At 35.7% G+C, this 14,367-nt stretch overlaps 1 long non-coding RNA gene across 1 annotated transcript; it reads right to left on the bottom strand.

Annotated features, from left to right (window-relative positions):
• Positions 1-5,896: 5,896 nt before the first annotated feature.
• Positions 5,897-7,315, bottom strand: LOC115449866. The gene is made up of 2 exons (XR_003939218.2): positions 7,229-7,315; positions 5,897-6,138 (listed from the first exon to the last, which is right to left on the bottom strand). It is a non-coding gene; the product is annotated as an uncharacterized LOC115449866 (long non-coding RNA).
• Positions 7,316-14,367: the final 7,052 nt, after the last annotated feature.

Raw genomic sequence — 14,367 nt, 5'->3', positions numbered from 1 at the left:
CTCACGCTTGCTCACTCTATTCACAACAATGATTCAAAAATAGTGTTGGGCACTGGCCATTCTGGGATAAAAATAACATCCGATTATTGAATTACATAATTTGGCTTAGAAACTTCATCTACTTTAATTAATGAATAATTTCAGATTGGAGGATCAGCAAAAGACACAATGAAATTATTATGAATGAAATAAAAAAATATGTAGTAATGTGCCATCTAGCGAGTTCACATAGAACTATTTCATGTCCCAGTCGTTATACAAAGAAGGTATGTATAGATGTATATAATATGTAACTATTTTATTGTTAGTAAATATATGGAACGTGGACGGCGAAAGCACTACCATCTAGTAGCGCAATCTGAATGTCGGCTTCGCGCTACCACCTTACAGTTCGTGCATATTCCCTATAATACGTTAACTAGCAAATAATATAGTGTAATAGGCCCTCATTTTTATGTTATTTCATGCGACTTATCTGATTTTACTCGATGCTATTCACTGTCAATAAACCATGTGACATCCACCATGACACAAAAAACGATGGAAATTCTACGTGTTATCCTTAGGAGAAAGAAGCTTTTAAGACTGGTTCCCATAGGCTTGCCCTACGTAGCATTACGTGGGGCAACCACAGGATACTGAAGCGTACTAACTGAAATTAGGTATTTTAATTTAAGTATCTAATTATAGGTAACCAAATGAAGCAACACACTACAGCGGAAGTAGGCTATCTTGCCTGTTAATAAGGTTTAAGCTAGGAACCGGTGATGTTTTGACAGCTATTTAAGCAATTCTTAACCACCTCTTAACGCTAAAACAAGTTTATAAGTAAAATTTAATATGATTACCAAAATACTTCGTCGCCTAGATATGTCTTAAATACACGTTTGAAAATTCAGTATTGTAAGGTTTTCCACATACTATTGACTTATAAACACTAGAAGAGGACAACTGCATTGGTCGTATTGCGACGATGATTTAAACAAAAACGAAATAAATTTTACACAAATATTTACTCAATGACAACTCAGTTTTGTTTCATCGTTCAGTAGCATTTCTCAGGCGGTACGCAGGCCTGCGTCCCGAGGACCCTGGAAGTCCCAGGCTTGCACCAGCACTCGCAGGCAGTCTTCGGAACGTAGTGGCTACTGGGCGGTAAACACGTCGGTTCGCTCCCACAATTCGGCCCTGGATTATATTCATCGTCTCGACATTTTTTCCCTGAAACGAAATCTTGTAAAAGCATTGGGCAAGTGCATCAAATATAACATATTAACAATATTTCCGTCTCATTATTGAATACAATCAGGTGTCCAAGATATTTTTCATTTAAAACAACCAATTTTATTATGATAACTTTAGAAAGGTAATTGAAATTTAACACAAAATTATAGACAGACCTAAGGAGGTTAAGTTAATGAATATGGATTCATAAAGGTTGTTTATCTAAGGACGAAGCATTGCTGTGATAACAAGTCTGTTTCTCAGCTTTGTTTATCTGACAGCCAACTAGATTAAAGTTGTATCTGAATATTAGCCAATCACAACGGCCCTATGTCTACGTACTGCGAAGGCTGCCATGCCGTCAGCACTGAGAAACAGACTTGTTATCACAGCAATACTCTCTCCTTAGATAAATAACGTTTATGAATAAGGAGATAAATTCTTAATTACTGCTTCTTCCAAAACATCCCTTCAATAAAAAAGAACCTTTTTAAAACTTATGTATAATGAATTCCTCTAAAACTTAAAATATAGGTCCTTCTTTAAATATCCAATGGTAAATATCTACAGAACTTTCCTGGGATGTGAATTCTGATTTTTATCATAAGTCATGCCAAAGAATTAATGGGTCACCTGATGATACTCTATCCCAATTGTCCATGTACATCCACAAAGCATGTGTTCGTGAGCGCGTTACTGAAAGGTATTGAAGAAGTGCCTCAAGATGTTGAAATCCAGATACTATAATATAGAACATGGTATCTACCATAATTTTAAATAATTTTCTACTACCTTTTGATCGCAATTTCGCCGACATGAAAGACTTTTCCCGAGATAACAGTTCCTATATATATTGTACCTTGATAAGCCTATATCCTTTCCAGGGTATCAACTTGTGTCCATACCGAATTTCATCGAGATCTTTTCAGTAGTTTCTGAGTTAACCGCACAGATAGATAAACACAGCGTGGGACTTTGTTTATTACGTGTAAAGATAGAATATCAAATATCTTACCCTGACTGCTCACCAAAGTAAACAGACAAAACACTGCCACAATGGACAAGAATTTCATGATCAGTAATAATGTCACTTGCCGTATGTGCACGATCGCAAGATGTTCTCCCTTTTATAATATTTTGTCAACAGGACAAGGTAGCCAGAAACCAGTTAAACAAGGACGATATTGTATGTTGGCCTGACAATGCTGTATTCCTATAAATAGAATTACGGAAATTACTATACCTACTGAAGAATTCTTTAGTTGATTAAAATTTTGGTTAAATGCCACAAATGTACCTGATCGTTATATCCCCAGAACATATTAAAAAACACAGCGGGTAATTTGTCAACGAACCGGATCTATGTGATAAACCTGAAAACTGACAACTAGCACCATATCCAAGCTTAAGTCGTGCTTGTACAATTGTAACAACTCTTTACTGAGAATGAACTCAAAGAGGTTTGGTCACAGGACAACAAGCCCGCTCTTGGAGTCCAATGGCCAACGCCATACAGCGCATGACCTGTGATTGAACTCTGCAGCCAAGAATACAGCTTTCGGCTGCAGGGACCAAGAGCTCTAGAAAAATCATATAAAACGACCTTTTTCTTTCAATCTTACTACCGCGAACGCAATTACAAAAATCAAATATCCACGGTGAGAAATTACGTTAGGAGCACATCTACATACCATTAGCGGATTTATTCAGACAATCATCGGAGTTAAAAATATAAATCATTCTACATTAATGGAAAAAAAATTAAGCCAGAACAGAGTATCTTCGAAACTTCGAAAAACTTTTAAATACGGCCGAACGATAGTGCACATGAAATTGACAATGTACGTTATTATAATTTAACATTTCAAAATGCGTAGTCATCACCTTGCAAATTCGCTCGATAAATTTAAAATCAAAAGTGAATTAAAACTACAGAGATATTTTCAGACGTAGGTACTTAATTGTTGTTATCCCCGTAATCATGGAATAGGTAGCTAGGAACCTACTTATGCGTATAGTGTGTGTGTGAGTGATAGGTACACAGGTCCCCATTAAAAGACTAATGGGAAATCCTTATATCTTAACTGGCGCATTTTTACCATGACATTCATTACTTGTTATCGAACTGTATACTTCCTATATACTTTGAAATAGCCGTTCGTTCTTTAGAGTTCTTGTCGACGTTATAGGATAATGTTACAAACAATAAACAGAGGTTAGAAGCAATTTATCAAGGATTTATTTTATACGTTGTGCAAAAAGAAAATTAAATTTATTAGCATGACGCTGGAGCTACGCAGGCCTGGGTTCTGCTGTCTCTTACAGTTCCCGGTTTGCACCAACACGAGCAGATGCGGCTCGAGTACGTCTGGCCATTGGTTGAAGCGCATGTCGGTTCTGTCCCACAACTGGGCCCTGGATCGTACTCGTCATCTCGACAATATTCTGGAATCATAAAATTTATTTCTTAGTCGTCTGTCCCATGAAATTTTACATAAAGAGGTTTTAAAGTCTAAAGCTCGAAATTGATATCCCATTAACCATGTAGGTAAGTAAAAATAAACAATGTCGTTCTCCTCTGTATTTATCGATGTAGCTAATTTATTCACGTCTTGATAAAAAAAAAAAAAAAAACAAAATTGATAGTTATGACCTGTTTTACAACTTCTGAGTGAATGCTGTCCATCGCATAAATAATAATCGCATACAGGGTCATTTTGACATTACGTTACTAAATGAAGCCACATACTTATCTACTTGGAAATAACACTTTACAATAAGTTACTTGAGCCGTAGATGTAAAATAAAAAAGTGTAAGTTACGAATAGAATAAATATTAATAAAAATAATTTTAATTTTACGCACGCTAATGCCACTACTACTACTCTAAGAGAATTTGTCGCAGCGGTAACATCATACTTTCAGTCAAAAATACACTCACGCTCACACCTACAAAATTATCAAAAAAAACAGAATACTAAAACCAGGATTTTTGGTGTAAGTACTCATTAATACATGATTTTTGGCACAATGTCAGCAAAGGTGAAGACGAATTTATGGTTTCATTTAGTAACGTAATGTTAAAATGACCCTGTATAAGCCGGCCAAACTCCAAATAAATGATAATAAAATAGATACTATCTAAATCAGCAGTTTAATACGATAATTGCCAAAACAAAAGTAAAAAAATGTGAAACAGGTCTTTCGTATTTACACTTATATGAGCAAATAATATTTCCGACGCATGAAATTAAAGGGGGCGAGTTAATATCAATGTAAAACACGAAGACCGCTTGCTATTGCGTTTCATTGTGACTGGGATTTCCCGATACCTACTTATCCTCGCCTAATCTTAATTCCTTCAAGACCGATACTTAACTACAGAGATGTATATTTTGTTAGGTTCAGTTGAAACTACCTAGTATTTATTAGCTATAAAAACTTTACAAATCGTTTTTTTAATAAAAAATATAAAACCGATTTTAAGAACCATAAAGTATATACAAGCCAAAAAGTACTTTTTAGTATCCATACAAAAGATAAAAGGCGATTTAAAAACTTTGTTTTTTTTTTTTCAGTTATTTTAGTGGCTGACTGTACCAAGAGTATCTTGTAACGACTCTAGTGAAATTCCTTATTAAGTACATATTTGTGCCAGGTGTCCAGATAGATCATTGTCTGACCAGAAATTATCCCTCGTCATTCGACACAATTCCGTCCAGTTTTATTTAACTTTATATGGGTTGATGAAAAATTATTAAAACTCGAGTAATACTTTGCTTTGCTGTTCCATCTTATTATGTTTATATGCAGATTAAGTTTAATTTTTAGTTAGTGACCTTTAAATATCGATGTAAGGAGGTACTGACCTAATTTGTTAGGTAAGTAGGAAAGTAAAAAAAAAGTTGGAAACATGCAAATTTATATTCATATATCTACTTATATTAGGTGTTTCTCACTACAAAAGTCCCTAACTCACTGCAGCGATCTACACCGCCATGCCACCTGTACGACGCCTACGGTACCTACTTCAAAAATCAGATAAATAAATCAAATATTTTCCACGAGAGTAATTTACCAGAATAAAAAATAATTTATATTATAATGATTTCTTATGTTTACGCGAATGTTAAACAGATTTCATGACACTCTGAGCTCATTCTGCGTAGATCGGACCACCAAAAACTAAAATTTAAAAAGTTGTATAATTGTAAAATGTAGGTAGATATTGTAACTGACTGCGGATGAAACACACCTCAGTCCTCCCGTAAACATGAAGGCTGCAAAGTCTTCGAAACGTCGGGAGAAAACGAATTTATATTAAAACCGCGACAAAATCCGTAAAATAGTTTAATTTTAATTTATGTTATGATACCAAGACATAGTCTTTTGCATGCCAAAATTTTATCTAAAGCCGTTCAGCGGTTTCTGTGTATGCTATGAGAAGTTAACAATTTTTTTTACAAGCTTTTACATATATAATATTAGTAAGGTAAGGTGTTATCCTCCATATTTTAATAAGTAATGATAATGATCGAATTAATAACGAAATTCGACAAATTGACGAACCAGAAAGACTAGTCTACGATAATTACCTAATCACTATTATTTCTCCCATAACAATAAAATAAAAGAAATACGGGTAATATTAAATTTGAAATGAAAGAAAATATTATACAAAAAAAAAAAATATATTTTTAAATAAGTATTCGACAATTCCAATTACTCATTACCCCCCCCAGTAACTTTCGCATGATTCGACGCAGGCTGAGGTGTTCGCATCCCTATAGAGTCCAGGCTTGCACCAACACACGCATGCGTACTTTGGATGGGCATTCGCAATAGGTGACGTGCATGACGGTTCTGGCCTGGGGCAGTCGGGTCCTGGATCGTATTCATCATCTCGACATTTCTCTGGAATTATTATTTTTTTTTAAATCTCGTATATTTCATCTCTTTATTAAAAATATACCTAAGCTAGGATTTTTACGATTCAGGTTAATAATAATGGCGGTGTAAGAAGCCGCGATGGCCCGTTTGGTAACCAATATTAGCAGATTCCAAACCCAAGGGCACACCTCCAACTTTTTTCAAGTTATTTATGTGTAATTATTTCTTATGTTTACGCGAATGTTAGACATTAAAATTAAACTTTTTTTCCTTTTTTTATCGCGGTTTTATATTTTAATGTTACACCAACAGCAAAAAATTTAAATAGTTGTATAATTGTAAAATGTAGGAAGATATTGTAACTTCGACTTTGTGGATAACCAGCACCTCAGTCCTTCGGTGACCACGAAGGCTGCAAAATCTTCGAAATATCGGGAGAAAATTAAAATATAAAAACCGCGATAAAGACCGAAAAAAGGTAAATTTTTATTTGTGTATTTTTTGGAAATTATCGCTTGTTTTAAAGGTGAATTAAAACATCGTGACGAAATCTGAGTACCAGAAAAGTTCTTCATAAGAATTTTGATAGTGAGAAGATGAGCCAAATCAGTAAGTAGGTACTTATTTATTTTTGTAGGGCCAGGTGAATAGTAAAAACTAGTTCGGTTGATTTGTTATTTATTGTGTGCATTATTTCTTCAATATTTAAAAAAAGCTTGTTTTTAAAAATCTTTTTTACTACTAATATTTTTTTTTGGTATTTATTCATTTAAATTGTGTAATAATTGGGTAGTATTGAGTAAGTAAGTTGTGCTATTTATTGGGTTTATCTTTTCAGTATCAGCACGGAATCTGGAATGTGTGCTCTATATAGCAACAGGCTCAGCCTCTATCACGTCATGTGAAGAAATACCGCCTACCGCCTTCCGCCATCAGTTCCGCCTATGCCTAACCCTTCGGAGATGAAAGGCGAGGGTAGTAAACAAAAAATACAGAGCGATATCGCCCCACTGATCTTTCCGTCTTATAAGAATCAATATAATATGATATAACATAATACATAATGTTTACTTAACAAGTCACACATACAAATAAATAGGTTAGCAAATCTTACCTTCACTGTTCACCAAAGCAATGAAACAAATTATCAACACACACGTTGTCAACTTCATTTTGATAGCGTATCCTGCAGAATGCCAGAATTGTACAAGACGTCGCCTTAAATAGTTTTTTGGTTGATAACGTCAGAATAAAAACAATGGTTTCTAGGTAGACAAAACGAGTCGAATAAGGAAAATATCTATAGAATATTGTTTTTTTTCTATATTTTGTTGTTTTGACCTACAGTTTGACATAAATAAAAGATTTTGCCTAAAAATTTGAGACTCTAGATACGTTATGAATACATTAAACTTAACAGAATTAATTATTCCAGCGAAAACAAACGATAAATTTGCTGTCGCTTTAAGATTCTTAATGAATCCTGGATCAGTATTTTCCAAACCAGTGGACCGATTATTGGTCACAGAGCGAGGGGGGGAGGGGTGTCTCGAGGCAGAAAACAAAAAAAAAACGACGCGATGCCCTGTGCGGAGCAAAAACGATCGCCAGTTTTAACAGTTTTGTCGGTAACATTGTAAAAAAAAGGCACCGCGTGAGGCTCCTGTAAGGGCGAGACCCCGGGCGGTTGCTTCCTAATATTTGGAATTTGGTTGGATGGGGCTTGGGAAATAGATTGAACGACTTGGCCAACACCCGGACTGATGAACGAGAAAGGTAACTAATATTCTTTTTTAAACACCACATATTATATGTAGGTAATAAAGATTTTAAAAAATTACGTCGAATAGATGACTTCCTTCTTTTTTGAAGTCGATTAAAATTACTTTATTGCAGCTAAGAGACGAGTCCAAATTTTGAAAGTTCTTGTTTGATGAAATGAAACGCAATTAAATAATTTATTTGAACCTGTAAAATGTACATTATTTAGATTCCGTCAATATTAACTCTACCACTAGTTCGGAAAGCAGTTCTTACCAGAGAAGAACGGGCAAGAAACTCTGGTGTTACTCTTTTCAAAATCAGTTTAAGGTATAAACTACAGTACATCATACACAGAAAAGAGAAAAATTAATTGTTTTCTTTTTATTGCTTTTTGGAGCAGTTCATTTAAATGAGTCACCGTTCAGTCAACATTGGGAATCACTGTCTTAGATACTATATTGGAGCGTACATTATCATCAAAAGTAACTAAGCGGTTGGAGTGCTATAGTAGTGGGTATATATGATGCTAAACATTTAACGTGACTTTAAAAATTAATGTACACAACAGCGGCGGTGTGTAAAATTTTTCAATAGGTAACCCAAGGCAGAAAAAACTGTCTTAAGAACATGTCGCGGCCGATTTAACAAAAAAAAAAAACTAAGATAAACGTAAATAAACCTAAAAGGGAAGCCGGTAGACATCGGGTTCTATGGACGCCTCGCCACTGGTATGCAACTAATGTTCTGGATGTAAGTAGGTATCCAATATATAGGAAAGCGCAGGAGGACCTTCATCTAAACCCATTATAACACTGATATACTGATTAACACGTTTTGTAGCGATTCGTCGCAAACGTGGTGCGCTGGCCGTTCCGTACCACCAAAAAGTCAAGTAAAGATGGTCGGCTCCGTTACCGTCGACACGACGCTCCGCTAGAGTGGCTGATGGTGTCACTCTTGCCGTTGACTTTTCTGAGACGTGCCGTCATATTAATTATATCTGAGGACTAGCTTTTGCCCGCGGCTGTGTGAGTTTTCCGGGATAGAGTCTCGCTATATATTTTCCCGGGATAGAAAGTTACCTATGTCCTTCCGAGGGCTTCGGACTATCTGCATATCATATTTTATCGAAATCGGTTGGGTAGTTTTTGAATTTATAGCGTTAAGACAGGCAGATAGATGCGGCGGACTTTGTTTATAGTATATTTTTAGAACTTTTTAAGAGGAACAAATCCATCTTACATGATTGTTGCGTAATTATGCAGCGCACGCAACGGAAGCGCTCATAAGGAATAAATTTTCCCTAATTTTGTCAATTTTTTTCATATTGCTCCGCTCCTATTGGTTAAAGCGTGGTATTGTATCAATGTATACCCATCCTCGATATATAGGCGATCCAACCCTAAATTTTTTTTTTCAATTCAAACCAGTAAGTACTTAGTTCCTGAGATTAGCGCATTCAAATAAACATACAAACTCGTCAGCTTTATATATTAATAGGTATAGAATTTTAGAACACATTATTATTATTATCTAAGCCTACATAAAGAAGTTGCATTGGCGTAGCTAATGTTCTCTAGGGGGAGCAACTGGGGAAAGTAAAACAATCTCGTAGAATAAACCAGCGCCATCTATTTAAAAATAAGATAAAAATTTATATTATTTTCCATGGAAGCAAATTACCGTAATAAAAAGTAGCCTGTGTCTTAATCCATTAATAGGTTTCTTTGCCATATTTAATCCAAATGCATTCAGCTGTTTCTGCATTTAACTTCTAAAAAAATACAAACATTTATATTAAAGTAATGTGCCCTCTAGTGAGTATATGTGGAACTATTTCATGTGTCAGTCATCATGCTAAGAAGGTACCTATTCAACTATTTTATTTTTAGCATATCAACAATAGATAGCGTTACTTACGCTTTATAGTGCAGCATGATCAAAAAACACAAATGTTTACGTATGAAAGACGATTTTACATGCATTTGAATTTGTCAGTGTTATCTCCAAACACGACTATGAAAATCGTTAGTTTTGATAATCATAGATTACAAAAGGGTTGGACCTAGAATTTTTGACTACTTAACATTGGTTATTTGGCGGGAAAATTATTTACGTTCAGAAATATCTGAAAAACGCCGGGTGCCGGTTGTGCATAAGCAAACGTAAATTAAAACTTTAACAGTATACTTATTAGTGTGAGAATACACTATTTGATATTTTTTTATTTATTATGTTAACAGAAAATTGACAAAATATAAAGTGCGTGCGGATGTTCGGACCCGTGGTTTAAAGCCGTAAGTACATTATCTATTTAATTATGAAGCAGAATGAAAATACCTTATTTTATAAATTTACTATATTAGGGGGAAGGCGGGGACAATTATTCTCTTTAATTAAATGTTAACATAATTTCTTTCATCAATTAATGGCGTAATTATTAACAATTAAAAAAGTAAGCGATAAGATCGGTAAAATAAAACCTTTTTATTACCTGTAGTAGGCATTTCGTGCTGTCTAAATGGTACAAACTCTAAAGTAACGACTTCATTTTCGCTCTACATCTAACATCACCTAAATTGCTTTTCTAAATGGCACCATTTAGAGTTAATATGTTAGACCTACATGTGGAATTGACTATTCTCACGCTAATAATGTAATTTTGAGAGTTCTATGAACAGTACTTGAGTAGATCTAGTTTTATGAGGTTGAAGATAAATTGATAGGAAATAATATTTACTCTATCATTGTAGAGGAAGTTCGGGACCTAATTTCAACTTATTATTTTTATTACTTATATTTTTGTACTAGTTTCTGGTTATATAATAACATCGACGTAAGTTACAACCTATCTAGAAATGATATATATTTTTTATGGGTGCCACATACTGCTCCCTCTCTCTACTATACTTGATGATAATGAAATAGGGTCTAGATAGAGTATCAACTGACAAGAGATTACCTTTCGCCCGTCGACTTTATTATGCCGGCTTCTCAGACGATCTTCAAGTACTTAATAGCCCGCATTGAAATTATAATTTATTATATTTATTACCAATATTTAATTCTCCGTCCTTACAATAAGGTTTCGAAAAAGTGGTTAACTAACAATTCGTGAATATAAATTGACCATTGCTTATTCTCGACCGCCATACATATCGAAACCCTATCGTTCGACTTTCCAGGAAATAATCTTCATAATCATAAGCCACATAAAGACCACTGCTGAACATAGGCCTCTCCAAAAGATTTCCAGGCGGACCTGTTCAGGAAAAAATAATATCTTCAAAATATTTGTCGCTATGACTCTTTTTCTAACAAAAACGGTTTTACATAACATTTTGAAATAAAATATAAACCAAATTTTATCTTGCATGTAACATCATATTTCAAAGGTACATAATAAAACCTTAAACACATACATACTTAATTATTTTCACTTTACATAATTAAAAATGTTTTAACACCGAAAAATTCACAAAGAAACAAAACCTTCTAAACAGGCGCTTAATTAGTGGAGTTTGTGCTGTAATTGCCACACAAGGGACCTTACCTTTTGGCAAAGTAAGGAGAGGTAGGGCTGAGTTATAGCATTCAGCTTTAACACGTGAGTTCCCTTGCATTTTGATTATTAAAAAGTTTTGGGAGTCTCGTGGGCGTGGGCTTGGTAACTGCTAACGTTACTGTGGGAGGGGGGGGGGGGAGGGGATATTTGAAAACTGTGAGTATAACTGGTGTGCAAAGTTTGCATATTTCACTGGTCTAGGTACATTTAAAATTTATATTTCGAATTGTAAGCATTGACGTATATTCTGTAGACACGAACCTCTATATAAACTACTAGCGACTCGCCCCGGCTTCGTACGGGTGCAATGCTGATTTTATGTAGTGTATTTAGTATCCTAAATACACTACATAAAAACTGTGAACGTTGTATATAAAACATAGCGGCCCGCTCGGGCTTCGCACGGGTATAACATAACAAAATAATAGTATTTCTCCACTATTGAATGGATGTTATTATACATATAAACCTTCCTCTTGAATCACTCTATCTATTAAAAAAAACTGCATCATAATCCGTTGCGCAATTTCAAAGATTTAAGCATACAAAGGGACATAGGGACAGAGAAAGCGACTTTGTTTTATATTATGTAGTGATTTGTTCAAAATCTGAAAAAAAATTCTAACCAAAACGTCATTGTTAGAACCTATTTATTCAATTGCACAACAAATAGTTTTACTTATTTGACTTATATTTTTTATTCCAATCTAGGTTTACACTTAGACTCGAGTTCTTATATCATGAGCGCCACTCCGTCCGCAACCACAAGCTGTCAATATTGACCATACTAAATTCAGTTTAAATGGATTGCAGTTCAGTTGAACACAGTGAATATTCGGAACGCCAAATCTAATAATAATATAATAATATAATATCAACCCTGTATTATATACTTGCCCACTGCTGAGCACGGGCCTCCTCTACTACTGAGAGGGATTAGGCCTTAGTCCACCACGCTGGCCTAGTGCGGATTGGTAGACTTCACACACCTTCGAAATTCCTATAGAGGAACTTCTCAGATGTGCAGGTTTCCTCACGATGTTTTCCTTCACCGTTAAAGCGAACGATAAATTCACAAAGAATACACACATGATTTTAGAAAAGTCAGAGGTGTGTGCCCTTGGGATTTGAACCTGCGGACATTCGTCTCGGCAGACCATTCCATACCCAACTAGGCTATCGTCGCTTTATCAAATCAAATACGTAGTACATATATATCGATGATTGTAAGTCTGTCATCGCAATGATATTTCAATATGGCTTATATTATATCTAGCCTAACCTTAATAAAATCAATTCATTTTTCAATTAGTGTATCAAGTGTAATTAGTGTAGGTTGTTACACAAATTATTCTTTTAAAGTTATTTTATTGATGTTATTCTTTATCCCCGAAAGGGTATGCAGAGGAGCAACCAGGGCACCCACTTTTCGCCAAGTGTGTTCCGTCCCATGATGTGATAGGGGGCGAGCCTATCGCCATATTGAGCACAAAGTCCAAACACCGGGCTGATACTGACCAGACAATTCCAAATATCACTTTTCCCGACCCGGGATTCGAACCCAGGAGTTCAGAGCGTTGTGGTACCGCGCATGCAGTACAACTACGCCACTGAAGCAGTCAGTATCTTTAAATATAATTTAGGCTATCAGCACCGATAGGTTTGTTGTAGAATAGACTGTCGAGACGAATGTCCGCAGTTTAAAACCCAAAGGCACGCACCTTGGACTTTATAAAGTGATACGTGTATTCTTTGTGAATTATCGCTTGCTTTAACGGCGAAGGAAAACATCGTAAGAATACTTTTTTTTTTTTGGTTTCGCGGAGAAAGTCCCTTATTACTACCGCCCAGCCTTCGTGGGGGGTGACTGAGCGGTTATGCTAGGGTAACCGTGCCTTACGGCCCCGCGTTGAGCCGCCCGGATTTGATGACGACCTTCGGGCGACCGCCGGGCCGAGTCCCTAACCCTATGTACAGCTAACCTATGCACGGCCTACCAGCTAAAACTCCGCGGTGGCCCTCATCATAGGAATACCTGCATACCAGAGAAGTTCTTCAAAGAATTTTGAAGGTATGTGAAGTTTGTCAACCCACATCAATCTAGCGTGGTAGACGAAGGCCTAGATTTCCCTCTCAGTAGTGGAAGCCCGTGTCCAGCAGTGGGACAGTATAATACAGATATTATTATTGTTATATAAGATTCATTGAAATATGTGAAATAAAAAAAATAATTTCTACGATACCGGCACAGCCTTGTGTGAAGATATAATTTGGACAAATAAACACTTTACCAGTCATTTAATCATCATCATCATTTCAGCCAAGAATCGTCCACTGCTGGACATAGGCCTCCCCCATTGAGCGCCGCAGAGACCGGTTCTGAGCCGCCCTCATTGGACTCCGGCGACCCTCACCAGGTCGTCGGTCCATCTCGTGGGGGCCCTGCCTACGCTGCGTCACTTAATATTTATGATATTAGTATCAACAAACAGATTTATCAATAAATCGCTTTACAACAGTTTATGGTAATTCACTTACAAAGTTCCCGAGTATACACGTTGTACCGCCTCGCGCTAGCCACATTTTCTAGTTTCCTCGAATCCCCCAAGTTTTTGGACCTTCGGGGATTTCCTGTTAGTTTGAAACAATTCCGTGAACGCAGAATGTTTAATCAGTTGGCGGATAGTTTACTATGAAAATAAAATAATCCAAACAACTATGTAGATGTATGTTAATAAATGTGTAAAGGCTGGCAGTTAGCGGGTAATCCGCAAATTGTTATTCCGTTTTAAACTAAAAGTGCTTGAGATTATGATAGAAATTCATATGATTCTGTGTATATTCGAAACTGTTGTGTGTCTATCTAGTAAGTTTATTTGTGGTTTATTTTTAATGTTCTATTTTCAATTGTCTTGTAACGGTTT

Source organism: Manduca sexta, chromosome 11 (genome assembly GCF_014839805.1).
Source record: "Manduca sexta isolate Smith_Timp_Sample1 chromosome 11, JHU_Msex_v1.0, whole genome shotgun sequence".
NCBI classification, from domain to species: domain Eukaryota; kingdom Metazoa; phylum Arthropoda; class Insecta; order Lepidoptera; family Sphingidae; genus Manduca; species Manduca sexta.
This window is presented reverse-complemented; position numbering and strand designations above follow the sequence as displayed.